We start from the raw sequence: 17,143 nt of genomic DNA on the forward strand, positions 1-17,143 counted from the left end.
AGCTTTGACCTCAGTCACCTTCTGGTGTCTGACTGCAGTATAGGTCATAAACCTGGATGGATGGATGGATGGATGTGATGACGGACTGTTTTGGCCGGAGGCAGAAACATGGGAGCTAAGGGAGCAAGACTTTAAGTGACGGAGCTGTCTCTTCCAAGTGAACACTTGAAACCTGTGAAAATTGGGTTGATTTCTTTAAAAAAGGGGAAAAGGCAACAAGCAAGATAAGAAGAAATAACCCATACATTTACAAGACAATACTGAAAAAGTACAAGAAAATTACCTGAAATTAGTACACCCCATCTCCAAAGCAAAACAAAAACACAAAAAACCAAACCAAACAAAAATAGGCTGTCAACAGCAACAACAACAAATAAAACAAGGAAATGACTGAAAAAAAAACCATAGTGACTGTAAGAAGAAAACCACAAAAATTAATTGTAACTGCAACAGAATGCCGTTACTCATATTTTGTATTTTAAATACGTGACACCTTTACTGGTATTCCTTTCCCTCCCTGTCAATGAATACATTTCTAGTACAAACAAACCCTTCCTAGTATGTATATCAAGTTGATGTCAGGTAGTTAGATAGTCTCTGAGAGCTGACAGCAGAGCATCAGTTACCAACTCCTCTCATAGAGCACAAGCTTTTCTTTCGAGACATTACTGATCTGTATAACTAAAATAGCTTGAAACAGGTTAATAGTGTCCAGGCTTATCCTGTGGAAGTTTCTCTGGAAGCACAATGTTGAGAATTTGTAGTGGAGCTCTGGTGAGTACCACACTTTCAGTTTATTCTGCCTTTTTATGATGTCTATAATAGAGCTTACTCAAATTACACTAGCTAGACGACATCATGTGGGTACAAATGCTTGTTTATCCTTACTACCCTGTCTTCTTATGTCTCACAGTTTAACATCATTTTGTTTTTATTAACTTTTTAAAAATAGTATTAATTGTATATTTTAGCAAATAAAGTAAAATGATATATTACAATCAACTCTGGCAAACATCTACACCCACTGGGTCACAATAATACATTCATTCATTGTCCGTAACCGCTTGTCCTTGCAAGGGTCACGAGGGGACTGGAGACAATCCCAGCTGTCATGGGGCAGAAGGCGGGTTACCCCCTTTGACAGGTCGCCAGACTATCGCAGGGCCGACACGTATAGACAGATAACCTTTCACGCTCACAGTCACACCTACGGGCAATTTAGAGTCACCAATCAACCTGACTTGCATGTTTTTGGAATGTGGGAGAAAGCCGGAGACCCCGGAGAGAACCCGAGCAGGCACAGGGAGAACATGCCCCTGCCCACAGCTGAGGGGCAACAGTGCTAACCACAACGCCACTGTGCCGCCCACAATAATACATTACATTATCTTTCATTTCAACTGTCCTTTTTGACCACTATTGTATTGTTTGCTGATGCCCATCAGTTTTCACATGCCTAGAGCATATTTAAAAAAGATTTTTCAAGATTGTTCTACACATATAGCAACATTCAATATCAGTTTTTAAGCATTGTTAAGGTGTTGGTATTTGATGCTTTCACAGTGAGAATGAGCTGGTATTGTCCATTACAGGCAGGTAGAGGGGCATGACCTCAGTGACTTAGCGTTATTATGAATCCCAGTGCTTTTCTTCAGCATGTCAAGTGTTAATTTCGAACTCTCACTACAGCTTCTGATTTGACTAATTCAGGTCTTCCATGTCTGCTTCTTCTTTGTATTCTTCTTGTGTATCTTCCTGTTGCACTTTAAAACAGTAAGGCTTTACTGGTATCCAAACAAGATGAAACATTACTACAGTTACACATACATGTGTTTGAGTACACTGTTGTATCTCTCAGGTCAAAGTGGGGATGCTGAAGTCCTGTCACCTGGCGAAACCTGTATCAGCCACTCAGATTGCTGGCCGAAACCTGTCCCAGCAGAAGGAACTGCCCAAGCTGCCTGTCCCCTGTCTGCAGCAGACCTGTGAGCTCTACCTCAACATCCTGGAGCCCATCCTAGAGGTGGACGAGCTGAAGCGAGCAAAAGAACTGGTGAAAGAGTTTCAGAAAGCAGGAGGAGTCGGAGAGAGACTGCAGCGGGGCCTGGAGAGGAAAGCACGCAACACTGAGAAATTTCCTGAGAACATGGGAGTGACCCGCTCACACATCCTGCAGCCATTTAGCTGTGGGTTTACTCAGCTCATCATGCACTCAGCTCCTGGGACTAGCCTTTTAGACACATTCTGCCAGTGAAGGAGGGCTCATAGCCACAGTGCAGGTAGGACTTCTATAAGATTTCCACATTTAGAAAATATATGGCAATGCAATGGGGGCACCCAGTAGTTCACCTGGTAGCATACACCACGGTTTGATTCCAATCTCTGGCCCTTTGCTGCATGTCATCCCCCCTCTCTCTCTTCCTGTTTCATGCTTTAACTTTTCTGTCAAATAAAAGCATAGGAAGCCCAAAATATAATATTAATTTAAAAAAACAAACAATTATTTTTACTCAACATTTGCTCTGGCCGCAGTGAAACTACACATTAGAAACATTTTAATTTCTCATTAACTTTTTTCCCCAGTTATCAATTGAAGCATTTTGAAAAACTGAAATGGCACGCTTCATTTTTCACTCAGCAAGCATGATGAGCAAACACACAGCCACCCAAACAAATGTATCAATACCAAAAATAAATGACTCTACATTTACACTTTAACATCTTGCTCAGCCATTTCCAAACATATTTTGAGTCACTATATCTTAATGTGTCATCCATCTGTCTCTGTGTGTCACTTATGTAACTGTCTGTAGTGTACGGATGATTATGTGAAGATTGAATATCTCACCCAGCGGAGGCCTGTGGCAGTTTCATCAGCCTCTGGGGCGCTCTATCCCTGAATGGATTTCAGAGATAAAAAAGGACAAATAAGGTTAAACAAACACACACACACACACACACACACACACACACACACACACACACAGCAGACTGTTTTCACATGTGGTCCGTATGTTTTTCTATGAAAAGTAATGTACCCAAATTTGTAATAAATAACTCATCAACTCTGAAGCTTTCTCTTGATCTATATATAACAGTCCAACATCAAACTCTTTAACTTCAGACAAATCAATTATGTTAAATTATTGAAAGAAACTTTGAGACAATCAGTTGTCAAGACAAGTCGTGGTCTATCGTACATATAACGTCCTCTGTGGCTCTGAAGGTAACTTTGTTAAGGCTCCATTTGGGTTATTTTCAATTGGCCTTAAGACTTCAGCTTTTGAGTTTTTGAAGACCTATATGAGGGACTAAAAGTCAGTAGAATGTTGGAGGTCCTCCTAAACATTTAAATAAATAGGTTTTTTTTCTCTTTTCAGGTTTGCTGCTAAATTGGTCTCTTCTGTACTGGAAGTGAAGGCAATGATTGACAAGTGAGTACTGATCTTAAAATGTTCTCTGTTTTCAAAACACAGTTGATTTTTAAAATATTTACAGTCTCATTATTTTCGGTCCTGATATATTTTCTTCACAAAACGATAAAATAAAAAGGGCTTTTGTGCCGATAACAGTCATTTCCAACGACAGACCTACAGGACCATATGTTTAATTACCATCCACCCAGTCCAGCTGAAAGGGGGGCAGTATTTTTCCCTTTAAATGAACATGACTTACTAACTGCAGCAATGATGCTGTTTGATGTGTGTACAGATAGACACATGTAAGAAAAATGCCCTCATATAAGGATAGCTACATTTCCATAATTTTATCTAAATTTAATTTTCAATTTTTTGTTTTTAATCTTGTGGCTCTTTTAGCCTTTCCAAATATTAAATCAAGATGGTAAAATGAGTTGCTTTGTGAGGGTTATGGCACTCAAAAATTTTATCCACTGGTTTACAGATGTCTCTTTTCCAGTGAGTCAAAGGGAAAAAAAGTCTTTCTGGACTTTTGGGCATCGTGCAATGGACCCAGACCATGTCATTCCACTTTTGTTTACTCAACTTCTTCATCCTCTCTAGTGTTTCATGTTTTTATGTTTTTCAGTGGGACATTTCCAGCTGAGTACTTCAGAGGGAAGCCGCTCTGTATGAAGCAGTACGAGCAAGTGTTTTCATCCTGCCGTATCCCTGGTCTGGAGATGGACACTTTGGAATATTACACCCACAAACACATTACTGTAGTGCACAACTGTCAGGTGAGTAACATCACTGTAGTACACAGCCGTAAAATACATCACATTTATATTTTATACAGTGCAAGGAGACACACAATGGAAGTGCTCCAGCCCTTTTTCCGTTGTGTGAGTGGATATGGCATTTGTTTTGTAGTAGACTGCCTTGGTGTGGTCTTTTCATTTTCCCCCTGGGAAAATTTTGGAGTTCGACTTTCCCTATGCAACTGGGGGACATGTCAAGAGATACTGTTTTACGAACCCCAAGCACTGAGACTCCCTGTGGACATCTGCAAACAGGTTCTGCTTTTAAGCCACAAAAAGTGTCAGTTCTTGACACTTTCCACCTCGAGATGCCATGACAGATAGGAATTCTTTGAGGCCTCATCTAGTACACAACAGGATGTAAGACATCTAAATGACCTCCTGGGGTCACTTAAGAATGCAAACTAACAGTCGTTTATCACCTTTCCTTGACACAAGGACTGAAGTTTGGCGGAGAGATGTTATGTGTGGTCATTTAACAGAATTGAGCCAAGGATTTTCAAAGTTGTGTGTCACATTATAAATTGCCTTTAGGTCTTCTAACATGTTTAAAATTACTGTGATGAGACTATAGTGGTGATGAGATACGTGAATTTAAACACAATGGATCAAATCGCGTACTTCATCATAAAGTACAGAGAAATAAGTGTCTCCTAAATTACGTTAGGTCCTTCAGAAACTAATGCCAGATGTGCGGTCACTGGGCACAAAGGTTCTCTACCCCACCTCCCATTCGCATCCCAAAATTCATAGATAAAAACTTAGTGGGCTCTCAGCTCAGGGCTTTTCTTTCTACTTTCCCTTTCACCGCGGCGCTTCTCGTGTATCCTCGTTTGCACTTTTCCCTTTGTTCTTCAATTTTACAAGAGGAGCCGCAACTGCTCATCACAGCTGTGCTGAACTTAAACTTTTTCAGAGCCTTTTCTTTTTAAATCTCTTTGACGTTTTTCTTAACACCGGTTTTTGGTCAGCAAAGACATTTTATACTTCATTTCAAATAAGCTCAAGATAATAGTTTTAAGTGACTTCGTCAGGCCAACGGAACTACTTATTATTAATACTTACTAATTATTTCTGCGAGATTAATGGAAAAAGGACACTGCGATCTGCCATGAACTCTACCACGGATCTAGAAACAACACCTGCTGCAAACTGTCAGCATTCGTCCTCCGCACACTGACTCCACCTGCACGGCCGCCACCGCCTATCAGCAGGTCACATTGTCTGGAAGATGTGCAGCGAAGCGACAACCTGGACCTCTATTCAAGTTGGCAAAAGTAGGCAAAATAACATCTTTTATTGGTCAGAGTTGATGTCCTATAGCGATGTTTTAACCAAATTTCTAAATTCACTAGTAAGGACCACATCTGAACAAGAAAATCATTTTAACGATTTATTGACATGAATGTAATTGGTATAAACATTAATGATGAATTATTGTCGGATGGATGGTTGAGTGCAGTGTGTGGAAGCTTCGGTGAGGAATCCACCGTGGCTCCCGAGCACGACAGACCCCTAGGACCCTATGGAGAGAAGGAGGAAAGAGGAGACAGGGTACGAGATCGAAAGCGGAGGAGCGATTTAGAAGGATATTTAAGCCGGAAGAAGCGTGGTTCCCGGGCTCCACCATGGCTCCCGGGCATGACAGAACCCCATAAGTGTGCATTATTGAGAGTGGACAAAGCCGATTTGAGATCTCTTAGGTCAGAATGGATGTAACATTGGAAAGCATGGGAGGACCATCGGCCCATGATCTGAATTAAGTGTCTCGTTATGTCCCTGCGGGAGGCCAAGGTGGCGGCTCCGATTCTGAAAGAGTGTCCAGAGTAGTGCGTGGGAGAGATGCCAGACAAAGCCAGAACTTGACGAAAGTGTTGTTGGAACCAGAAGAGGGTAACCACCTGGCCAGATTCGGATGCAAACAGAGGGTCATCTTGGGATGTGCTTTGTGATGTCCAGAAATGTAAGTAGTTGGAGAGAATTAGTAAGGGGTTTAGAACTGATTGAATGTTGAAGTAGAAGTCACGAGTGGGTTGGCCAGATTGGTTGGTTTTGGTTCTTTTCAAACAATAAACTATGGTTTGAAAAGGTCCGAAAGGCAGTCATGCCGACGTGGATCATATCAAAGGGTCGAAGCAGTGAATTCTGAGCATCTGAGAAAACCGAAGAAGGTGAGAATTAACATTGCTTCTAGAGTTTGGTTGACGTCAGGTATGCTATATCCGGAGCGGATGGTGTGGATGCACTGTGACAGCAAATCTGTGGTTAATGGAAGTCTACGAGGATTTTGAGCTGGTTCTTGATGTGAGAGGCCTCTGAGCAGTGAGGTGATCTGGGGATGACCATGAGCTGGGCCGGGACTACCGGTTAGGAATTTGGAGATAAATGAAATGCCGCTGAGTTAGACTTTGATTGTCCGGATTTTTATTCCCAAGACAGAATGGGCGTGGGTGATAAAGCAGGTTATAGAGATGAGATCAAATGAAGGAAAAGTTATGTTATACCTGTTGTGAAAGTGGTGGAAACAATTCCAAGCAGACAAATATGAAGAAAGAGTTGCAGGGGACAGGCTATTGATAATGGTGTTCTGGGATTCCAAGATCAGGGGCATTAAAGCTGGATTTAGATGTTGAAAGTCAAGGCCTATTATGGAGGAACCGGAGGCATGTGTGCATCTGCATGAGGGGCCAAGCTTCTGAACTTCTGGCACTATCTTTCCGGCTTTGGTTTGCCTATAAACCGTCTTCCATCATCAAGAAAAACCAAAACGGTAAGATGACCATCCTCCCCAGGTTTTTATTTTTATATCAGTGTATTCCAATGTGTATCAAAAACAGTTTTTTTCACAGTATAGGTAAAGTTATCTCAGAGTTTATTTGGAACAATAAAAAACCTAGAATAAGGAAGGAATTCTTACAGAGGCCCAAATCAGTAGGAGAGATGGGATTGCCGGATTTTAAGCTTTATTATTGGGCAAGTAATATAAGGATGATGGCCTACTGGCTTCAAAAACAACCTCCATTGTGGATTAACATAGAAAGGTCATGTTGCTCCCCCTCCTCTCCGTCAGCCCTGTTATTCTCTGCTCTACCCACTGTACGCCCCGAATCGTTAGACAACCCAGTAGTTTCTCATACACTCAAGATTTGGTCCCAGGTAAGAAAATTTTATGGATGGCAGGCTGGATCTCTCCGAAGCCCTTTAGTTAAAAATCATTCTTTTGCACCCTCATTTAATAATACAATGTTTGACGATTGGTCTGGAAAAGGAATCTGTAGCTTTATAGATATATTTATTGATGATGTATTCCCATCATTTGAGCAGGTACAAAAAAAATACAACATACCTCGGTCACAATTTTTTAAATATTTGCAGGTCCAGAACTTTGTAAAGCGAAATAATCCATATTATCCTAACACCCCAGAGCAGTCCTCAATGGAACTGATACTAATGCAAGATCCTCACAAGAAAGGAGGTATATCAAATATATATGAAAAGCTCTCCCAGTGGAAGTGTACAACATCTATGGAACATCTGAAATCAGCTTGGCAGCAGGACCTAGGTGAAGAGATTGCAGAGAAGCAATGGCACACAGCTCTGAATCAGACCCATAACGCCTCAATTTGTGCAAGACATGGCCTCCTACAATTTAAGATAATTCATCGGTTACACTGGTCTAAACAAAAGCTAAGTAAGATATTTCCAGTGATAGATCCTTCATGTAATCGTTGTGGGCTTTCACCGGCATCATTGGGTCATATGTTCTGGAATTGCCCAAGGATAGTAAAGTATTGGAGTGATATCTTCCAGACTTTATCAAGAATTTTACACAGACCTGTTGATTTAGACCCAATGATTGCAATTTTAGGAATTATAGACTCTAACATAATAAATAACAACTTGGAATATAATATGATATCATTTGTCTGTTTACTCGCACGGTGTCTGATCTGACTCAATTGGAAACAGAGGACTACACCGACACATTTAAATCTTCTAAGAGATGTAATGAAGCACTTGGAGTTTGAGAAAATTAAATTCTCCTTGAAAAAACAAGAAGGCAAATTTTACAAAATTTGGCAACCATTTATTAACCATTTCAATGATATGATGCAATCTTTTACCAAGAGTTAGAGTGGTCAGGAAATACAGATAAGGAACATCCTGATGCACCCCCCCTTTTTTTTTTGTTTTTTTTTGGGTTTTTTTGTTTGGTTTCTTTTGTGTTTTTTTTTTTTTGTTGTTGTTGCTGTTGTGGTTTTTGTTTGTTTTTCTTTTTATTTGTGGAGGAATGACTGGCTACACTAAAGGCTGATACACACCCGTAAAATGTATAAAGTTATACACCTTTTTGTATGGAAGACAGATTTTATTTATTATTTAAATTCTATTTATTTTTTTCACATTTTACAAACAGGTGTACATTGCATGCAATTGTGTGCTATGTCCTTCATTCTAAGTCCTTTCTTAAAGCTCATGTAGCATCTCCTCTCCCCCTTTTTTTCTCTCTTTTTTCTTTTTTTCTATGTTCTATTTTTACTTAAGTGATTAACATGGTACATTGTCTGTATACATATGTGCATAGATAGCAGAAGACATATGTATGTACGGCACTATGTAATATACTTGTTCAAAAAAGACAATAAATACAGTTTAAAATAAAGAAATAGCACCACAGGTAAAAAAAAAAAAAAAAAAAGAAAAGAAAAGAAAAACCAAAATGGGCAGACTGAGCATAGTCAGTAAACAGATTTATGTCCTGATGATGAGTCAGGTGGTCATCATAAAAAAAGGAGATCCCATTCCAATCGCCAAGGAGATAGAGCCAGAAGAGGAGCTCGGCACAGCTTGGTGCGTCAAGAGAGATGGAGGTCAGGAGTGACAGGAAAGGGGAAGCGATAGACAACAGGTGAGAAAGGAAGGCCTGCCCCCAGGGAATGATGCGGAGAGAAAAATTGAGGTGGCCCAGGAGGGAAAGGAGCTGACACTTGGTGCAACGCGGGGCAAGGAGAAAATTCAAGATCAATTTGAGATATGCACTTAAGCTTCGAAGCCGGAAGCGAGGCTTGATAAAGTGGTGAAGGCAGGCAATGCCTGCTGCAATGTAAATGAAAAGAGACCAGAACTCTGGAAAGGAACTATGCAGTGCATGGGATGAGAGAGAAAAGTCTGTGGCATCACAGTGCCAACAGCCCCGTCCGAGACGGGCAAAGGCAAGAGCCCCAGTCAAGGCTGGCTGCTGCAGGTGTTGTAGATGAACGGTAGGGGGCACTGACATCCCAGTGCTAGATGCCCCAGAGAGCAAGCTGTCAAGGATGCTGTGGGATTACAACTGGGGGCAACCAGATGCCCCAGCGAGAGTGAAGTGGTGCAGTTGCAGAGCATGTACAGCCGGGGGCAATGGAAGCTCGGTGCCAGATGCCCCAAGGAGAGTGAACTGGTGCAGTAGCTGAGGTCGTACAGCTGGGGGCACTGGTGAGAGCGAATTGGCAAGGTTGCTGCAGGTGTACAACAGGGGGCAAGGCATTCCGGCACCAGATGCCCCAGCGAGAGAAGAGCGCTGATGTTTACAGAGTGGCCATGGCAAGCTGACGTCAGAGAGTTGAAAAGTTTGGCTTAATTGTCAGTTCTGTGAAATGGGATTCCCCTGCCCCTCAGTGCTCATGAATGGCTGACCACTTTCCAGTTGGTTAGTTGTTGAAGGCACTAGGCAATCGAGAGACCTCTCAGCTGCGAGCCGCGGAGCCTGTGGAGTCGGGACTACACAGGGCTGCCCTTGGGTGACCACATCCTCGTTTTCCCGTCAAGAGAGGTGGACTGGGAGAAGCAGAGGAGTCTGCAGCCTTGTATGACAAGCAGAGAACAACTAGGCGGAATACGGACCATGGAGGAAACTCAGCGGCAACATCTCGGAGTCACTCGCTCGCCGGGCGGCAGTTGCACTGCAGAGGGCAGCGTCTCCGGCACCGTGGCAATGGCCCTGGCCAAACAGATCGTCATCTGACGGGGACAATGAGATGGAGTCCATACTGCGGAACGGGTGAGTAGGCGAATCGCAGTCAACAAGAGAGAGGAGATGCTCGGTGGCGTGTACGTGCTCATGCAGAATATGAGAACGCAAGAGAGAGAGATCTATGTATACAGGATAAACGGTACAGATTGTGAGATTGACTGATAACATGTTTTGAAACTGTTATAATTCAAAATAAATGGAGAAATAAATGGAGAATGGTGCCCCTTTTACTATAAAAGTGCAAATTCCAAATTCTAACGTAGTTATAAATAACCACTACAGTATTCATATATGCAGTGCATCTCTGTATTTGCAGCACCTTTCTGTGTTTGCACAGTTTTCCTTTTGCATTTCTTTTCGTATATGCAGCGTGCTTCTCTTTATGCAACTCGTTTGTTCATATGCAAAGCATTTGCCCTTGTCAGCCACGATAATAATGGCCTATTCTTTCCAGAGTCACAACTTCCAAGAATTCCATGTGGAAATAGAAGGAGCATTATCCCTGACCACACAGTGAATTCATTTGATTATTCACAATTGTAAATACAAGTATTGATTGTGAAAAAAATGACCACAAAGCCTTTTTTTTTACAGAAAACCTAAGGTCTTAAGGACCCTGAGGATCTTTGTTTCCAGGGCTTTGCTCAGTTGGCAATTCACCTGTTTCCTTCCCTTTTAATTCAGTTCTTTGCCCTGGACGTTTACAACAATGATGGGACTCTGCTGACAGTTGATCAGCTCTGTGTTCAGCTGGAGAGGATCTGCAACTCCTCATTACAGACCAACATGGAGCCTGTCGGAATCCTCACCACTGAATACCGTGACAGCTGGGCCCAGACTTACATCAAACTCATCAAGGGTGAGACCAACTATGCTCCTATGCAAGTCAAACTTAAAAAAAACCCTTATGATTAACGAGAATATGTAATAAAACTTATTGTCTACAGCACTCACTTTTGAGACTTTTTTTTCACATTGCAAGGAGGAGGCACTCAAGCCAGAAGTGGGGGGTTTACTCTTTAAGCAGAAATAGCCATTAGTTAGTCAAAGTTCAGTTGTTTGTCTATCAAACCTGTTTGGTCTATATTAATAAGTCTGAGGAGGAAACTATTAGGACTCAACCCAAATAATCTGGTATTCTTTAATACGCTAAGTGTTCAGCTTTCAATTCCAGCATAAGGACATTCTTTATTTTTTGCATAGGACTAATGTAATCTCAGTGTTAATGATCCTGTCACTGCACCTGTCATACACACAGTGATAGAAATAATCATTTTATCTAACAGTTATTAACGGGTTTATGAATTGAATCGAGTCATTTTTGTGTTGGTGTGAGCAGCACCTGAACACAAACACGTGAGCCCAAGCTCAGCTCGAGCTCAGCCCGAGTAGAGCGCTGTCCTACAGCACAGAGCAGGGGTCTCATGTACGAAGGGTGCGTACGCACAAAAAGGTGGCGTACGCCCTTTTCCACGCTCACGTTCAGATGTATCAAAAGTAAAATAACTGTGGAAATGTGCGGTGCTCCACGTCAACTTCTTGGCTGGCGTACGCACGTTTCTACTGCTTTTCGTCCGTTGGCAACACTCAGAGGTGATGCCGGGAAACTGCTAATAATATCAAACAATTACTACTATGAGTGATGTGCACATCAAAGACACACTGATGAACTTTTAACACATCCCCCTGTCGGCTATTAGATGAGTGGATATAAAAGCATGTGCAAAATGGTGCGGGCAGTACTGGTACCAATCATGGCAGCAAATGCATTATTAGAAGGTATTGCAAACGGCGCAGTGCGAAGACAATGGGTATTCAGGGACCAAGAGGATCTCCTGGCACACGATGACGACTGGCTCATTAGATGCTTTAAGTTACCCATGGCAATCCTCCTGGAGCTGTGCGCGGAGCTGCGGCCGGTGTTGGAGCGCGACACAGCGAGGAGCCATGCACTGCCTGTCCCCATACAGGTGCTGACCACACCTGGTTTCCTAGCCACAGGGGCATTCCAGAGGGAGTTGGCCGACCGATCAGGGCAGTGCCAGTCGACCCTGAGCCAAGCCATGACAGCTGTGTGGGACGGAATTATCCGCCTGTCAGCCAGGTACATCAAATTCCCATACAATGCAGTTGAACAGGCCAACATTAAAGCGCAATTTGCAGTGAGAGCTGGTTTTCTTAATGTAATTGGGGCTATCGACTGCACACACATTGCTACAAAAGCGTCACGCTCCAAGACTGGCTGCAGTTCTGCACACAGTTCCAAGAGGATTGCCCTCGGAAACCTGAAGCAGCTGGTGAGCCAGTCATCATCGTGTGCCCAGAAAATATATGCGTTCTCTTCGCACTACACCATTTGCAATATCTTGTAATAATGCTAAAGCTGCCATTGTTGTTAACATTATTTTCTGCACAATTTTGCACGTTTGTATATGCACTCACCTAATTGCAGACAGGAGGATGTGTTAAGGACAACCTGGATGCCAGCATTTCTGATACTGTTGATCTTGTGATTATTTTGTGTAAAAATCATATTCATACTAACAGTTGGAAAGAATGTAATTTCTCTTTTACTGTGTTCATGTATAACTTCCATCTTCTTTAAGTTGGTAAAACATGTGGAAGATTGAATAGTAAAGCTACAACAAAGTGTATCCATTTATTTTCTAGGTTCTTACTCAGCAATGGATGTTCAAAACATCAGCAGTTTTATTTCTATTGCATCCACTGTACAAGCCAGAATTATTTCCAATTCAAGGCTACGAAGGCGTGTTATGGAGCCATAATGGAAAGGCAAGCCCCTTATACGTGGAAGCAGCCACGTATGAGGGATTTCTGGGCACTGATAGTTCGCAATTTCACAGAAAAATTGCAATTGGCTTTAAAATTTTCACGCACTGACAATCCTGAAACTAACGGTCCTGACGGGAGCGTCACTCAGCCAAGGGCGCACTTAGGGCTTTCTTACATCCTAGAAAGTGACCTAAAAAAAAGTTTTTGAAAAAATTGTTTCGACTGCAATTTTGCGAAATATGGCGCACTGATAGTTCGCAATTTCACTGAAAAATTGTGGCTTTAAAATTTTCACACACTGACAATCCTGAAACTAATACATTCATAATTATTCCCTTAATTAAACAAGTCAAACACACACCTCTCCATCAAAGGTAACATTACACATAGCACACAAGAAAGTTACCAAGAGCGCTGATTAACATAAACAACCCGCAGCACTGGCAAAGTGGAACTTGTACAAACAGAAATAAGCATGCTAACAGATTGAAAACTTGTTCTTCAGTTGCAGTAGCATGAACAGGCTCTCACCTTCATCAGTCACGCACAGACACATGTCAATGGGAGATCTCGCTGCTTTAAGCGGGCTCTCGCGATGTGCCCTGGTAATGTGCGTGTCCGTGCACTTATTGACGGGAGCGTCACTCAGCCAATGGCGCTTTCAAATCACCTGAAATACCACCTCATGCTAGAGTAAAAACTTTGAGGCATTTTTATCTAAATTGTGTCAGGGTTTGAAGTGTCTGTCCATCACTTCCTGTTTTATTTTGTATTCTCATCCTCCCCTGTGTTGTCTCTATGTGTACTTCCTCCCTTTGTTCCCTTTCCCACCACTGGTGATTTCCGTCATTTGCCTCACCTGTGTCTCGTTCTCCCCCTCCCTCATGTGTATATAAGCCAAGCTCTCCCTGCCCTTTGTGCCAGTTCGTCTTGTCTTCCCCCGTGAGCAAATGTCCCAGCATTTATGATCACTGATTCCTCGTGCATGACCTTCGTGACTAGTTTCCAGACCTGGGAGCTTTGCCTGATCCTTCTGTACTGTTGCTGTGAGTTTCTGATTCCTGTGAACCGACTTTAGACTGAAATAAAGACCACGTTACTGCCTAATCTTCTGAGTGCTGCTGCATTACTGTGTCTGCCTGCCTGTGAGTTTGTGACGACTAATGAACTGGCTGAGATGGACACAGCGGAGCACGAATCCTTGCGGACCACCCTAGAAACGCAAGGACAGAGGATCCTGAGCCATGAGGACCAGCTCACTCAGGTCCGTTGGGAGGTCGCTGAGGCGTTGAGTTGCACCAAATCAACTTGCGCCAGTCTCGCAGCCCAGCTGAACTACGTCATCTGTCAGCTCCACGGACTAGAGAGATCGCCTCATCCCCAGGATCTCCCTGTCGCGGCCGATCCTGCACCGCCTCCTCCAGCTCCTTCATAAAGCTGACCACTCCGCCTGTCCAGCCCCGAGAGATTCTCCTCAAATCTAGAGATTGTTGCCCCTTCCTTTCCTAGTGTGAGCTCCACTTCGAGTTCCAGGCAGCAGCTTTTCCATCTGATCGTGTCAAAGTTGCCTACATCATCTCCTACCTCTCTGGACGAGCCAGAGCTTGGGCAACTGCCGAATGGAGCCGCAAGTCGGCAAGTCGGCAGTATGTAACTCTCTAACTCTGTTTGTAGACACTTTTAAGCAGATTTTTCATTCTGTCATGTCAGGTGGAGAAGCTGCTAAAGCCCTGCATGCACTGAAGCAGGGCAGACGGTCAGTTATGGATTATGCGATTGAATTTCGCACCCTGGCTGCAGACAGCGGTTGGAATCAGCCCGCTCTCTAGACCAGGGGTCGGCAACCCGCGGCTCTAGAGCCGCATGCAGCTCTTTAGCGCCCCCCTAGTGGCTCCCTGGAGCCTCTTCAAAAATGTATGAAAATGGAAAAAGATGGGGGGGGGCTATTTTTTGTTTTAATATGGTTTCTGTAAGAGGACAAACATTCTTAACGTTTTCCAATGCTGTAAAAATGTGCATAATAAATATTAAATTTCAACATTTCTGTCAATGAAGATTTGCGTCATAGCCTGCGACACACATTTCGGCGCGGTGCCAGGCAGGTGGCTGTTGTAAACAAACCGGCAGGTGTGTCATGGGCCACAGATCCCAAAGGGAAAAAGAGAAAGACAGCTGATGAGAACAGAGGATTCAAGGAAGAATGGACCGAATCATTTGCTTTCATTGCCAATGCAGAAGGATTGCCTGCATGTTTGCTTTGTAATGAGAAGTTGTCAAATAACAAAAAGAGTAATTTGGAAAGACATTTCTAGGGAAGGCATGCTAAATTTGCAGCCGACCACCTAGTTAGGAGTGACAGAAAAAGTGCGATTGCAGCGCAAAGATAGATTTAAGAAGTGGATTGCATCTCCAAACTCCACTACTGCTGCAAGTTTTGTTGCAAACCAAGCGATAATAAAGCGTGGAAAACCGTTCACAGATGGTGATTACATGAAGGATTCATTCATCAAAATATCAGAGCACCTATTTTCAGGCAAACGGGTGAGAACACAATCCTGTCATAGGCACATATTTAGTAACAAAGTGTCTGTTTTTATAAAGAGATTTGGAATGACACTTGTGCGTGTCTGTTGCTGAGATAAGAGGGGGAAAAGAGAGGAGGATGCTGCGTTGTACCATTGCACTGACTTACTTGGCATTTGCAGAAAACTAAAGAGAAGAGGATAATGCACAGAAATTTGCATAAAATTTTAATTTTATGCTTTACATTTCCAAAACGCTACTCTACTGTGTTTTATTTTTTTAAGCAAGCTGCCTTTTAATTGCAGGCTGTTTTATTACTCGTTTGCAATTGTAGCCTATTTATTTGTGTCTGTTGCCGCCATAAGGGGGAAAAGAGAAAAGGATTGTTCTGCATTTTATTCATTTGCACTGACTTAGGCTACTTAACTTGGCTTTTGCAGAAAACTAAGAGAAGAGGATAATGCACAGAAATGCACTGAAATCAAAATTAAACTGGCTTATTTTCATTTTATATAGCCTACTTACCTTTTCAAAAGGCTGCTGTTTTATTTTTATAATTGCAGGCTGAGTTTTAATTGCAGGCTGCGTTTTAACTGCAAGCGTTTTATTGCACTCTGTTGCCCAGATAAGGGGACAAAGAGAAGAGGATTGTATTGTTATTGAGGTTTGAAGAGGACTGCATTTTATTTCCATGGGAAGGGCTGAAATTACAGGAGGCCTATTATGCACATCCCATTTTGTTTTTGTTTTTTTTTCGAATCCTCAAAATAAAAATGACACCAAAAATCTGATTTCTTTACTGTATTTCTATAATTTCATCAATGCAACAAAACATAATACATTAATATTGTAATGGAAGTTAAACTTAAAGCACCAAATATCGTACAGCAGAGTAGTCATGTGGTGTGTCATTCTCTCCAGGATGTGCTGCAGGGAAAATAAACATTTAATCATGAATGCTCATTATGTATTTGTAGCCTACTTAGTCATTTTGATAGTAGGCTAATATAGCTAATATACACTTACAGCCTGTGTTGCCTTCATATAAGGCTTATATAAAGCTTTTAATTTTTTGCGGCTCCAGACAGATTTGTTTTTGTGTTTTTTGGTCCAATATGGCTCTTTGAACATTTTGGGTTGCCGACCCCTGACCTAGACCCTCTAGATCTCCCCTCTGAGCTAGACACCTTCGTCTCCCTGACGGCATGGATAGACAAGTGACTAATGGAGCAGCAGAGGGGACGCCAGCACAACAAGACGGTTGACCATCCGCTACCTGCTGCTCACCGACCACAAGCTGTTCCCCCAGAACCATCCTGCCTGACGAGTTCCCAGATCGACACCCCCAATCCCATGCAGATTGGACACACCAGGCTGACGCCCTCAGAGCGCCATCATCGCACCACACCCACACAGAAGACCTTGGTGAGTGTGACCGGCTGCAGAACACCAAACCACAGACAGTTGACCAAGATTAACCTGTTCTCATCATCTTCTTGTTCTTCCTGCCCAGCCTTAATTGATTCAGGCGTAGACACCAACCTCATGGACTACGATCTAGCCAAGCAGTTAGGCGCTAAGATGGACCCTCTGCC

At 42.7% G+C, this 17,143-nt stretch overlaps 1 pseudogene; it reads left to right on the forward strand.

Moving 5' to 3' along the window:
• Nucleotides 1-747: 747 nt before the first annotated feature.
• LOC121958201 lies at nt 748-11,147 on the forward strand (annotated as a pseudogene).
• Nucleotides 11,148-17,143: the final 5,996 nt, after the last annotated feature.

Source organism: Plectropomus leopardus, chromosome 18 (assembly GCF_008729295.1).
Source record: "Plectropomus leopardus isolate mb chromosome 18, YSFRI_Pleo_2.0, whole genome shotgun sequence".
NCBI lineage: Eukaryota > Metazoa > Chordata > Actinopteri > Perciformes > Serranidae > Plectropomus > Plectropomus leopardus.